Source organism: Boleophthalmus pectinirostris, unplaced genomic scaffold (genome assembly GCF_026225935.1).
Source record: "Boleophthalmus pectinirostris isolate CB_2022bp ecotype Guang Dong unplaced genomic scaffold, ASM2622593v1 HiC_scaffold_7, whole genome shotgun sequence".
NCBI lineage: Eukaryota > Metazoa > Chordata > Actinopteri > Gobiiformes > Gobiidae > Boleophthalmus > Boleophthalmus pectinirostris.
The window spans coordinates 23,635,401-23,650,859 of NW_026571473.1; positions in this window are offsets into that span (position 1 = coordinate 23,635,401).

The following is a 15,459-nucleotide window of genomic DNA, read 5'->3' on the forward strand; positions in this document are numbered from 1 at the left end:
TTAAAGCTCCACGACGCCGCCTACGTCATGACCGCATCACGCTTCGGTGCGCGCGCCTCCAGCTCGAGCTGCATAGAGGACCGCATTGTTTACGTCATGTTTTCATTATTCATAAAGTGCAGAAGGCCTCCGCCCTCTTCAGGACCTGGTCCACACTGGCACTGGTCTACCCACAGAACACCAGCTTATTCACAGCTCTCATTATTATTATTATTATTATTATTAAGTGCGCTTCCTGGTTAGGGCAATATGGCAACTCTGCTCCCCCTAAATTTCATCTCAAACCAGAGAGAGAGATTCAAATGAAGACAATATAATAAGTTTGGTGAGTAAACCTGGCAGGGAATAATGGACAATATACACTAGGTGTAGAGAAGGACATGAGAGAAATATTCCCCCCTGATGCTTAGACACTCATGGTGGTGAAAATAAAAATCTCACCTACCCCCATCTCCACCCACTTTTCTACACTAATATGTGTTTATTACATTTTCTTTACTATGGGTCATATAAGATTAAACACAAAACTTAAACACAACAATAATAAATGTGAATCCACTTCTGGCTAGAGTGAACTGGTGAATGGACCTTTTAAAATTATTCAGCCATTTATCAATATTGCAGTTTACAACAAATAGGATGTTATAATACTAAAAACTACAGAAAATAGGCCTCTATATGTCCTCTCTAAAGCTGGGATGTTTGGGCACGATTGTCCACACTGGTGTTTGTGCTCTTTGCGATGCCTGTTGGAGTATGTCCCAGGCAGGAGAAAGGACATATTGATGATTGATGTGTCAATCATCAATATGTAAGAGGTCAGACGTGTGTCAACTACTACTGTAACTATTCACTCAGAGGCTTCTAAATGTTCAGATATTAAAATCTTTTTAAGCCTCTGTTTCACTTATGAACTTGAATCTTCAAATCACCAGTAATGCCACCTTTTCTTGGACTAAAAATGTAACAAATACATGATCATAGTTAATGCAGATGATACAGAAATAACAAAGGTGTTGTCATGTTATTATAACTGTCAGATTTGGGATGGGTGGCAAGCCAAAAAATCATGAAGTTTTTTAAAGCTGAGACCATGATTTTTGATTCAAATTGGGTTCTATATTTGTCAAAAATATTGCCAATATTGCATAGGAAAGTACAATGTTATCGATCGAAAACTGGCCCTTGGGGAGCTTCTGGGAGTATGACATTCTAATCTGAAGACGACTAATGGGTGATCAGGTTAAACATCTGTAAATTAACATTAACACTATGACTGAATATTCCCCCATCTCCATTAAATATTCTTACTTTGTGTTGTCATGTCAGTTGAAGCGCAGTAATAGGAGCTGCACATACAAACTTCATTCATTTCATTTATTTATTTGTTTGAGCCAGGTACAACAAAAATTCAAAAACAATAACAAAAACAGGGATATGTACATGAACATATTTGAGACCTGGTGCTCTAAAGGAGTAAGGTGAAGTTTAAACTTGCATATCATCTGAACTGTACAATCAAATATATATTCCTTCCAATAACATAAATTGTCAAAACATGTTGATGTTTTCTCCAAATAATTTTGCTCAAGTTGTTATATAGAAAGTCAATTTCTAAAGCTCTCTTGTAACCAGCAGGGTAGAAGTATCTCATTTGTACATCTGTATTCAGGCCAAAGTGCTGTGCGTCTGCTCCATCGTCACTTTACGCACAGACCCTGTGGCTAAATTTAGTTTTCTCTGTCAGCTCGTGTCAGGAGCAATGAGTCCTCCTCTTCTGAACCAAGGCTGACGAGAAATACAGACACTTAATCTACTTTAATGGTCACCAGCAACACTAGTATCATATGCTCCAAATACCCCAGAGAAAGTCTGATATACTGTAATGAGTTTGTTTTGGAAATGACAACAATGTGACGACATACATACTTTTACTTATGACACAACGGTCCAGAATGTCATTAAACAGCTATGCTACTAACCCAGCTCTAAATAGGCATTAAAATAAACTGCCCAAAAGTACTTTAAATTATTCACTTAATGGAAAAAGATAAATTTTTTTGTGCCATTGATAGATAATTTTACATGTCAAATCATATCTATTCAAATACACACAGCCTACAATATTCTTAATTCAGATAATTTTATATGATACCTACATTTCGCAGTGCATACAGTAAGGAAAGGAAGTGAGAGTTAATTGTCAGTGTGGGGAAATTGTCCTCCACCCTGTCAGGAGCAGCGGACAGGTCAGGAGCAGTGCAGCGCCTAGGGACCCTATCCATTTCTTGAGGATTTTACCTATTGGGCATTTTTTGGGTTGATGGTGGAAACTGGAGTGTCCGGAGGAAAGCCACTGAAGAAACATGCAAACTCCTCACAAAGAATATACACATTACTACATTACTACTTTTGAGTTATTAGGAGTATATCTTCACCATCCAAAATAATGTACTCCCTCGGTGCACAAGGTTCACGTATATGAGTGCATTTGGAGTCAGAGGCCATTTGTTAACACAGATAGTCTCTCTTTAGCTGGGGCTATATAAATGACTGGTCTCTTTTGGTGCGTGGAGTGTGCTCCTATAATGACTTAGACAGATACTACCGGAGCAGAGCAATGTGCCTGATCAAGCGGCCATCTGCTCGCTGCTAATGATGATGATGGCTTATCTCAGCACTATGGCTCCGCTGCTTTACGCCCTGCATTGTCACCTCCACAATAGTGCTACGCAATCAAAGTGCTACAGGAAATGCCCTAGAAGTGTCCTTGCAATGCTTATTTTAGTACATGGTTTTATTTGAGCTGTGTGCTAGAGTGTGCTAACATTTCAATTAAAAGGTTGAGTACATGATATTGGTTTCAACATATGAATGTATAAATAATAATAAAAACACTATTTTAAAACTTTACAGGAAATGTCCAAATTTGTCCCATTTATGCATTTTTAAATAAAACATGTGTATAGTTCAAAGTACATATGTGGTAATAATGAATATGTTAAAATTCAATCAACTGTAAAAAAAAAAAAGTAAATAAATAAATATAGCATTGTTCAATTATTTTCGACCCTTTGTAGTTTGTCCAAATACCAGCTGTGTTTGGGAGGGGTCAACTCTAATACAAGCAAGATTTTTATTACCATCATACCTTTACCACTTAATAGTGTTATTGGTACTAAAATTAAAATCTGAAAATATCTACAGTATATCCATCTATACAAATATTATTTATCTGTTCAAATAGACATGCATTTTTGTACATTGCTTGTGCCCATTGGACATGCCTACAGCATTACACTACCTTAAGAGAGATCAATGGCAGAACTGGCCCAGCTGTCCAGATTTCACTGTACTTTAGCCAGCTCCTGGAGGTAAAAGGACACCCCCTTGCAGTGTCCCTGATCATATGCTCCCAGATGGGCCAGTCCCACCAGTGAGGGGGCAGGTGTGGTGGTAGTGGTGGTTGGAGCTCCAGTGATTAGCCTGGGCCCACTAAGTGCTGGAGGCTGCCAGCTGCTGGTGTCTAGTGATGCAGGGGGGAGGGGGTCGTCCAGGGACAGTGGGGTGAGGAGACTGAGGTCCTGTCTGTGGCTTCCAGCTGCAGCATGCAGTAGTGATGTATCAATCCAATCGGTCCAATCAGAGAGAAATTATGGAGCACTGAGTTTGTACTTTCAAGCATGTCCAACTACATTATAAATAGGACTACAGAATTTGGCAAACATACTGAACTGAGTTTTTTCTGACAAGCATTTGATTCAATTTGTGATTCAAGTTTTATTAATAGGATCACATTCAAAGCGTCCAGAAGAAGTAACAAAAAAAAACTGAAATACGAACTAATAAACTAATACAAGAATCACATTTCAGAACGTGTTTGTGCAGAATTAAACTACAGGGTTACAGATTTTCTACATAATATTTTGTTGCTTGTGGAGGAAATGATGGTAATTCAAAAATTGCAGCCTTTGCGATTTGCTCATTAAGTCAATTCAAACTGTGATTTTGATTTGATTGCAATTAATCTCAAAGCCCCTGTTGTTGTCCAATAATATTTTGTCTTTCCTAGCTCTTTGTGCTTTCTCGTATTAACAGGATCATTTAAAAAGCACCTGAATGATGCCTCCATATCAGGTTTCACTTCTGTTTTGTTTCTGAATACAACTAAGCTGAACAAACCAGGGTGACTGGCCAGGAAAGTCAAAACCAAACCCAGACTAAACAAAATGCTCACAAAGGGACTAATCACAATCTTCAGCCTATTCATTTATGTTACTATAATTATTACAACATCACACACAATATGGTAACGAAGCTAGATTTTCACTTAAAACCAATCGATTGCTATTATCTTGTAAATGAATGTTTCAGTTTCGTCTTGTACCTCTGTTGTCGCATTTCTAAAACACAACAACAAGACATGCATTCAGATAAAGCTGCAACAATTAATGGCAATGATTGTGACTATTTTAAGAAATGTTAGTTGTTATTTGGTCTAAAATACATGCCAAAATACAGTTTATGACAAAAATCAACAAAAAGCTATTTCTAAAAGTAGTCTGTTTTTTTAAAAAAACACAAAAATGTTGATTGCAGTCCTTCCTATTATGTTGTCATAGTGAAAAATAGTCAAATAGAAATTCTTTGGGCACTTGTACATCTCACAGTTTGAACATTTTCCATCAGTTTTGCATCATCTTGTTATGCCTTGTACAGAGCCAATGGCAGCTGCACGTGAAGCTGTATGTGTAGTGTTTGATGAGGGCTTGACAGTGTGTGCGTCATAGGGCAGGGCACTGATCAGATCATCCTGTCTAACAAACCTATCAATCAAGAGGACGCACCTCTATTTGGGGACACATGGGGAGAGGGCCATCCCGTAATCTGCTTTAATCAAACAGGAAGTGTGCCACTCATCACCGAGTCAGGTTTCATACCTCTATAAACCCAGACAATGAGAGAGACAGAGAGAAATCTGATTTGAATGGCAGCTTCGAGAAGACTATACATATATATTATACCAGATGCCCTTTCTCTACAAATTCTATCCAAATCTGCCTACTGCACTGCTAGATGGTGGATCATTGAGTAGCAACTCAATGAATGACAATGGTTCACCCTAATACATTTCTGTGCACCAAATGAGGCGAAATTCATTTTTGCTGAAAATATTCTGGGGAAGCATTAGAATTCATTTGCTTGATGATAGGTGGGTTCTTTTTTTAATTTAATCAATCGCTGCTGTTTGGTCGTGATGTATGTAATGGGCCACTAACAGGGCTAACAGGTATATTAAGCTTTTCCCAAATCCCGTAGGAAGAAGGGCAATAACGTCTTTCCCCTTGATAAAATTCACCAAACATTCTCTTTGCTCCGGCTTTAAATCCTCGATCTCGGGAATCGTTGCCAACACAGAATATATGGCTCTTCGCTGATTGGCTGGTGCCCGGACTCGCACTTCCGGGGTTCTTGCAAACCATCTAGTGTATTTTGATTCCTGACCTAGTCACTGGAGAGAAATGAAATTGAGTGGAGGCACTAGGTGGCGCCAGCCTGGCTAACCTAGACCTCACTGGCCTTTGCCACTCACAAAGATTAATAAAAAAAAAAACATAATACTTGAAGAAATCAAACACTAAAACCAAAAGGTACAGATGTATAGTATAGACTTAACATTTTTTCCCAACAGGCCCTGAAGTCGAACTGTTTGTAACAAGTTTAATAAGTCGAGTCTTAAAGCGCCCATATTACATAAAATTGACTCTTGTGAGCTTATGCTGTTACCTCTTCAAAAACATATCCAGAGTTGTGTTTTGTTTCATTTACATTGAGTAATCCTTTATTTACATCTTAAAAGCTCAAAATGCTCTGTTCCACCTTGTGATGTCACGAAGCTACAGTTTTCAAGTTAACAGTTCCTTTTACCTTTAGTTCAGTAGAGACTGACAATTACGGGGCTAAAATTATTCAAATGATTCTAGTGAAGGTGTGAAGGTGTTATTTAAAAACACAACACTTACCACATGACATCACAAGGTGGAGTGTTTTCTGTTTGAGAGAAGAACTCTTAGTCTAAACATGTAGGATTTGTGTGTTAAACATGTGTGGATAAAAAAAAAAAAAAAAAAAAAACACAACTCCAAGTATGTTTTCAATGAGGAAACACTATAGCATCTGAAAATAGCGTGATAAATATATAAATATTGAAAAATATATTCCTGCACACAACACATGACTGTATACTGCTTTTACCGAAGTTTGGAGTCACCCGTGTGCAGTGCTAACAGCAGCTGATGGTCCTGATGCCCTGTAGGCCGGAGGTGTCTTTCTTTGTGTTAGTAAATTGTGCTTTTGTTGTGACTCTGTGGGCAGTGAATGGCTCATTGTGTGTGTGACTGATAAAGCTCTGTGCAAACACCATCTCACTCCCACACACTAATATGGCCGAGGTGTCACATACAAACCCCTATTAGGACGAGCTTATCTTGTATCTTAATTAGACCCACGATGCTGCTGCTATTGCTTCATCAATATAATGAGCTCGGCAGTTTATGATCTGTTTTATTTTGCCAGTATCAGAGAGAGGCACGTTTGCATTTTATGGTCCTCTGCAGAAGGCTGGATGCTCTGATTAGTTTCCTCATCAAAATTGGAGGACATTGGCCCATTCACATGCAAACCCAGTCTGCTTAATCATTTTGTGTAAGTCAATGTGCATTCTTCTCTCTGTACTTTATTAATTTACCTTCAAAAGACTTATTTGGATATATTTATACATTTCATATTTACATGCAAATCTTAGACTTAAACTTAGCCTTAGACAACAAAATATATAATATAATAGCAAGAGACTGGTGTCAAATATAGTAAGACATAATTATACAATCATTTGTACATGTAAAAATAAAGTATAGAAGTATAGTAATACAAAATATATACAAGAGGTGGATAAGGAGAAACAATGCAAAAAATGAAACAGTGACTGACATGACAAATCTGTGCTTAGCAACTTGAGCCATTGCAAAAGCTTCAGACAGCTTAGTCAGACATCTGTCCCTAAAGACATAAGCACCTTCTTTTGGAAGGAGTGGAAGTGTGGTCTACAAGTCTATCAGGCCATACGTGGGCTGCATATGCATAAGTATACGTTTTGCTCTTAACACAAACAAGCCAGTAGAATTAGAATAAAGAGCATTCATTAAGCAGTAGTGCCGCAAGACTTCATCTTTTCTGTTTCTGTTCTTGCTGCACCTCACCTGAAAATGTAACAGACCACATTTTCCAATTTTAGACTTTGTTCTACTTAAAAAAATTACATCTTTTTGGAGATTTTTTTGTTTTAGTATTCATGTTGACATTTGGTTAAATAAAAGAGATGAGATAAGCATCAGTTTCTCTTTGAGAGTAAACACTACTGTGTTGTTTTGCTTTCGTTACATTCAGCTCTCAACCTCCTGATCAAGGCTCTTGTCTCTAATCCTGTTCCTGCAGTTTCCCTGGAGGGCTCTCCACAGTCTACAGCACATCTGTCCCTTCTCTCGCTACCATCTCACAAAATGTCATCCTCACTTGACCTAAGAGAAAGTAGAGATAAACAAGGACGGTTTTAAAAAGGACTAAACCAGGTTTAAACCAGGTCTAAAATAGGTCTAAGACCAAACCAGGTCTAAACCAAAACTAAATCAAGTGTGAACCAGGAACAAACCAATTTTATATCAGATTCAAACCAATAAAAAAAAAAAAAAAAAAATTGGACTAAACTAAATTTAAGCCACGTCTAAACCAGGACTAAGCAGGTTAAACTAGGATTGAAAAAAGAAAAAATTATATTGAAACAGGACCATTATGTCCAAGATGTATGTGAGGAATGAACCAGAACTATACCACCCAGATAAATGTATAGTTAGAGCTTAACTGTATTAAATCAGAGAAACCAATGATCCACTACATTTGACAGACCACAACACCAAAGCAGATCTCAAAGAAAACTCTAAGTGAGCACACCTTGATATCTGAATAGATACTGCAGCAGAAGCCAGACATTTGTTGAAACAGTAAACATCCACATGTATGGTGCAGATAATAGCCCTGGGTCTTCTGCTTTCCAATAGACAATTATTTGCACACAAATACAGTGAACACCAAACAAACATGCCCAGACCACAATGTGTGTGTGTGTGTGTGTGTGTGTGTCAGGGGCAGCAGGCAGACGCGATGCACTAAGCCCTCTGTTTGAAGGGAAAATTACAGGCCTACACAATGTAAGAAATTTAAATGATTTTTGGGCAATTTGGAAAAATATTTGGAATAATATAATATATTATAAGTGGTCATTTTAATTTAGTTCTGTCTTCTATGGTTTAGTCTTGGTTTAGTTCCATTTAGTCCTGACCTAGTCTTGTTTTGAGTGGTTTAGTTCTGGCTTTCTCAGACCAGAATCCATAATTGAAACTGAATTGCCCAGCTGTCAAGTTTAGTTCAGTGAAGAGTTATCTAAATATGCAAATTGTGTTTTTGTAATATTGAAAAACCTTACTAATACATTTGTATTACAAGGACAAAAGGTCAGCCTGTCTCTGTAGACTATATGACATTACTGCAGGTAATGTGATTATCATTTGTGTTCTGTACAGAGACATAAAGAGACTTCCAGCTGGGGTCAGAGGTCACTGAGGACAGGTGTCTGTGTGAAACCAGCACATGGGGGAGGGCAACCAGCAAAATTCGCCCAAAATTTGCCCAATTCTTATTATATCTAATTATTAAATATATCTAATTATATGAGAATATTGTAGTAATGTCCTGAGTTTTCTCTTTTTAATCTAATCCTGTTTTCTTTCTATGATTCCTTTTCATTTGGAATTTTAATTAAATATTAAATCACCATGATGTTCCAGGGCTTTGTTGGCTCCATTGATTTGACTTGTTTGAACAGTGAATTGCAAAGATCATGTAGTGCACAGCTGTGGATAAAGGAGGCCTAACATATGTGGCTAACTCAAAAGGCTCAGGGATGTTAGGTTTAATTTAGTTATGTTTGGTCGGAAAGACAATGTTTTATTTTACTGTTATTGACCTAAAATTTATTTTTATTACCGTGAGTTTCTGACGTTGGAGTATTGATTTTTTGCAATAAAAACTCATTTGTGGCTGTATTTGTCATGGGGATCAAGTGAAATGTTACCCATTCCTGCCACCTAGTGGAAGAAATCAGATCATAGTATTACTCTCATTCAGAACAGAACAAAATGTGTATATTCTCTTCTGGCTTATTATTTACGGTGCAAGTGAGATAAGCAAACATGACAGAGTTTTATACGGCCTCTATACAGAAAAAAAACTTTCACTTCCACCAGTCCACCAAGTCGACCGCTTTTTCTGGACAATTTTAAAAATCTTGTACTGTTCTGTGTTTAAATCTCTTTTCCCTTCATCTATAAGTGAACCTAACACTCCATCATAAAAAAAATATTATGATAAGAGTTAAAAAATGACCAATATAACAAAATGATGCATAGTTTATTATCGTGATATAATAAGATAAATATTATAATATAGTCAAACTGAACTAGCACTCAATGTTATAAATGCAATGCCAATATAAAAATGAATTTGAACACCATCAGTGCTTAATTCTCTGTGTCCTGACCCATGTTGGAAATCATCATCTTGTATTCCTCCTCTGCAGCCTGCCTCTGCTCTGAGAAAACACTGGGGCACAGAAGCAGATTTGAGGTGTCCTGAAGACCTTTAAAATGACCAAACAAAAACACTCCACATGCTGATGATGAGTGTGACGCTTCGCTGTAGGACTTAATGTATGAGTCAGGTAGATAATGTTGTCAGAGATCCTGCTAAATGACTACTACTGTGTACATTAGACTTGTACATTTTGCAAAACTAATTGTGTATTTGAGTAAATTGATTTCATTGAAAAGTGTTTAAAGCATGGAAACACAGAATTGACGATGGTTTAATTCAGAGTAAATCAAGAGCATCAGTATTGTAGTTACCTAAAAGGCCCCCAGCCAAATGCACTTATAATAACAGCCACCAGGGAGCAGCATTTTTCTTCTGACTTCCACAAGTTGCATGATATTGCCATTCCAGACACAGCACTTGGACCAAAATGGGCAATTTCTTGCATTTTTGTATTCATATTAAAGTCATTGAAACATTTTCTTTATATTGCATTTAATTTATTCGTCTTGTATTCTAATAAACCCTGATTTATGAGCACTGTGCTTCCTTGGGGCCTGGTGTGTTGGACGATAATAGACCATTTCATATCAGTGTGTTTGTGCGGCTCTGTCTGGAATGGGATGTTGTTGCTGGACGGTTTAGAAATGTTTTACGGTCTGTTCCTGTAAAACGTCTCTTGGGACTCTCTCAAATCCTCTTCGCAGACATGGGACGCTCAGTGTTTTGGCAGGAACTCCCTCTGACATGCACAGAACAAATCTAATAAAGGCTAAAAACCACTTTGGGCTTTCAAGGTTGGCCCATGATCCTCCTGTTGCATTTTGAAAGATCATGGGTGAACACACTAATGCTTGGAAAACAGCTTAAATGTGCTCATATCAATGTTAGGAAGTGGAAGGTAAATCTAAAGAAGAAATAATGGGAAATTATACTGAAAAATTATGCAGACATTTCTGTATCCAACAAAATACTTACAACTAATAGGCTTCATACTTCATATAAATGGGTGTCACACAGGTGGAGCTTGGACTATGTCTCTCAGCTGGCCTCAGAACGCCTCAGGATCTCCCTGAAGGTGGTGTGTGTGGAAAGGAAGTGAGTGCTGAGCTGGCATGCTTCCTAAAGAGAAAGAGACTGTATGGATGGATGAATGGCTGGATGGATGGATGGATGTTTTTCATTTAAAACTGAAAAACAAAAATTGTAACAGATGCAACATGATTATTGTAGATAAAGAAAATGATAAAAGAAAATGAATATGTAAACCTGAAGTTATTAACATAAAGTTTGACAAAAAAAATGGCCAAATGGTTCAAAAATCTTTTGCATCTCCATCATCTGCAGTAGAGTGATGAAAGTATGTTTACCCCCCACCCTGCCTGAAGCTCCTGTGGTCTAAAGTTTCAGTAAAAAGCTCTGCACAGACTTCTGCGTAAAAGGGAAACTGCTCTCCCTGGGGATTGTGGGTAAATTCATGGTCACTGCTGCTCTCTAATTGGTTAATTGGAGGAAGTAAGAGGCTGATATGGCATTCGCCTCTCACTCATGTCTTCTTCATAGGTCTGGTTTCAATTGTGGATACGGGATTTTTTATGTCCTTGTCACATCAAAACAGACAAAACCATGATTTGCAAGTCTTCCCCTTCCTAACCCCAACATCCTGCTTTACCACTATCAATCCATCGCACTGTCTCATTTATATTATCTAATTAGGTCTTTTATTTTAATATAAAATCGCACAAAATTTAATAATAACAAGTAATTATAGAGAGCAGGGAGGGAGATTTGGAGACTTGCTAAACAAATCTAACTCTACCAGCTGGAATCTTCATACAGTCTTTTTTGTCTATCAGAGAAACCAGTGACTCCTTCTGCGCTTATCTCAAGTGCAGGCTAACAGCTGTGTGCACTGAAGGCCTTGGGGTAAAATAGTGGTAGAATTAGCTCACACAGGTTGACTTCCTCTCCTCCATCCTGCCTCCCTCATTCTTTCCCTTGAACCCTCGCCTCCTGTGGGTCCTCCCTATAGCTCAGCCAGGATGCCTTCACTGTCACTCAGAGATAACGGCACTCCTCCCAGATGAGCATTTGTGAAGAAGAGGACTGTCAAAAAACTGTGGGAAAATGGAGCTCAAGATTCTAGATTAAATATGAGTTAAATGGCAGGTTAAAGGCTGGTATTGTGTGTTCAGAGACAGACCTTCTCGCTGGTAAGGAAAGGCGGATTCATTCATGGGATAACTTTTTCTGGATTTTAGCTTAAATGGCTTTACAAATCTAAAGTAAGAAACAAGAAGAGAGACCTGTTCCATTGGGAGATGTGAAACATTCCCCCACCTCTCCTACAATATAAGTGACATCTTCATTTTCAACATGTTTATTATGTATCGCCTACACACACACGCACACAGACACGCACACAAACGAAACATGACGCTGTAAAATATGACACTGCAGCTGAGACTCACTCACACAATAACTGCACAATAGGGACAAAATGTTAGGTAATAGACGAAACATGAACCAGATTGATGAGACAAGGTTTGTTCAAGTCGACATGATTCTACACAGTCTGTTATTTGAGTGATGAGTTATGCGTAGGTTTCAGCTTCTTGCTCACAGGCCTATATCCTGAGGACTTTTGCCCATTGTTTGTGTGTTGCTGTGGTGATGTTGCTTGATTTTCCTCTCCCTGAAATGAAATAGATCCACATTTTGTTCCTTGATTGGCTTGTAAACCAGATTCTGACAGTGTCCATGGAGTGTGATTTGCATTGTCCAGCCCAGTGCAAATTCTTGCTCTAGTTCCAGTAATGGTCTGCACATATAAACACACATGTTACCAGAAGGGACTCGGTAGACTTTGTTTAGTTCATCAGATGTGAACAGTCTTTCACACTGTGTTTACCAGTGCTACGTAAACACTGACATCACACAAATGCAACAGATACATCCAATTACCATAATGTTTGCGTTAATGGTGCGCACACTCCATAACTGTGGCTTAACCAGAGGCAGATGTTGCTAATATATGTATATTAAGAAAATACAAGTTTCTATTTGGATTCATTGTTTTGTGTTTTGGAGCCTCAGCTGAGAGTCTTCTCTTAACTTTACAGTAAAAGTGTGTTAGGTAACATTTCTGATGGAAGATCCATCTACTTATGTCCAAGGGGCACAGGTGGAACCAAGTCGTTGTTTTGCAAGTCTCAAATAAATCTCAAGTCTTTGAACTCAAATCAAGTCAAGTTCCAAATTAAATACAGGCAAGTCCAAGTCGAGTCTCGAGTCACTGGCCCATAAGTCCAAGTCAAGTCCAAGTCATCTGCTTTGAGCTTCAAGTCATTTCAAGTCTTTAAACCAAATATATCTTAAATTTTTGCAATTTATATGAATTTTAAACAAAATTGTACTTAAAAACTATGGTATATTTTTGAGTATTTATTTAAGAGTTGTAGAAATGCAAATTTTTCCTTTTTAAATGTCTTGACAAGACCTTAGTGTGAATCATTACGGTCAGAATAGAAAGAATTCAGACTTAACAGTGCTAAATAACAGTTATGTTGTTAGGTAGTCTCCACTGAAATGGAAGGATCATGTTTTTGTAGTTTTTGTTTTACTGCATATTACTGTGTTGTACTGTATGTTACTGTAGTACATTTGAGGATACCACATCACAATACCTCAGTTACATCCAAAGTAACAAACAGAGAAGTGGGAGGGACATGTTCCAGTTTGTTCCTGTAAAATTGCATTTATCAGCTGTAAAGAGAAAAGTATTTTCTAAAAATATATTTTTTCAGGAGAAGGATCTCAAGTCTTCTCAATTCACAGGCCTCAAGTCACAATTCACTGACTTTCAAGTCCAAGTTGAGTCCCAAGTCTTAGTCCATTTTATCAAGTCAAGTCTCAAGTCTCAAAAATAGTGCCTCAAGTCTAACTCGAGTCCAAGTCACGACTTGCAAGTCCACACCTCTGCCAAGGGGATGTGTTTGCTTTGCCTGGAATATTCAACAACATAATTATTAAATGTATATATAGCATTTATTTAATTAAGGGTATTTCTCAAAAAAAAACAAAAAAAAAAAAAACAGACAGGGGTACCTCTCTATAGATCTGATCTGAAGCTTGACCTGGTGTGTCCTGCTGGCCTAAATGCCAGCCTATGTAACATTATAAGCAAAAAATAACCTCTCCATAAAACAAGCACCTACCAAAATCTTATATAGTGTTTTTTCAACAGACAATGTGATGTCAAGTCAGAACAATCAGATATTGACATTAAATCTACTTATTATTCAGTTAAATTTAATTAATAAATGCTTTTATGACACTATAAAAATGTATTTGTCAAAAATTATAGCAGTTAAAAACAGAAGTATAATTATTATTTTATGAGAGCATTACCTTACATGATAGTAACATACAACCCCCTCGTTGATCCCCTGCTGTGCCTCTCCACTGGCAGCATGTGGAGCGGGCAGGTGAACCACAGGGTGTAACTGAGGAGATAAAGGCTGCTAATTTGTGCCAGTGTAAAGGCTTTGATCCCTCCCTCTTTTTGTGTCAAACGCCTCATAGGGATTAGCTCTTATATTCATCTGAACAAAAACTGTCCCTCGCGGAGATACATTTTCCACTCTGAATCTTGTAGCTGGGTCACTCTTTGTCTATGTACATGTCCCGAGAGTGGATGCCTTTCTCACAGTTTGTCCTAATAGCGGCTATTTTAATCCCGTAGATGGGGAAACAATCAACCCACACCACTTACCACACATGGGCCAGGGCACGCTAATAGTTAAGAACAATGTGCAGCATTATACAAACACTAATGGCACCGGGAGGGACCTAGACCGCTTCTGCTGACTTACAATGCAGAAAGTGTCTTGCTCTGATTCATCCTGTACATAAATGCAGACAAGTAAAGTTATGAGAAAAAAAAAAAAGCTGAGAGGAGAATGAATGACCTTGATTTTATCCGTGGTGGACGCTAGATGACGCTGTTGCACTAACACTGCGAGAAGGTGACGCTCCAGGCCTTTTCTGACAGTTTGTGCTTGGGTTGAAACGTGCTTATTTATCCTTTATAAATTGCTTAACCTTGTAGCATTTAGATATTTTTTTAAACTGGCAGCAGACTTAAGTTTGCTGTGTCTTGAGCAAGTTTTCATACACGTGGTCCTATTTATTAAACTATTATAATCTATCAGATCAATGCAAAAACAGATGTAGGCTACATTAAAAACACACACAGGCCTAATCCGATGTCAGTCTTTAATAAATACAGTTTACTTGAATGCCACATCAATGCAGAGCCAACTGCAGAAGGTACACCCTAAAGGAAAATCTGCTAATTACCAAAAATTAGTAAAGCTTTTCTTTCCTTTGCCTTTTGTTCAACGTGCATTTTACGCACTAATCACCAAAACGTGTTGCGTTCAAACCAACGTCACCTGTCCGTTCTTATCCTGCAGTAGCCATATCAAATAACACACGAGCTTCTTAGCAGATTGGGGGGGGGGGTGTGTGAAAGTGGTGCATGTGAATGTCCCCCACCTGGAGAGAGAAAGGCGCAGGAAACGGCAGCATCCTTCTTTAGTGCGCATGCAGATTTTCCTCCCTGACCCCCTCCACTCCCTGCCATAAAAGTGGGGGTGCAATTCCGTCTGCATTCAAGTCAGTGGGCTCTTATCTCCTCTCAATATTTGCTTTCTCTGTGCTTCAAGACAATACTACAATGTCTCAGGGGATTTC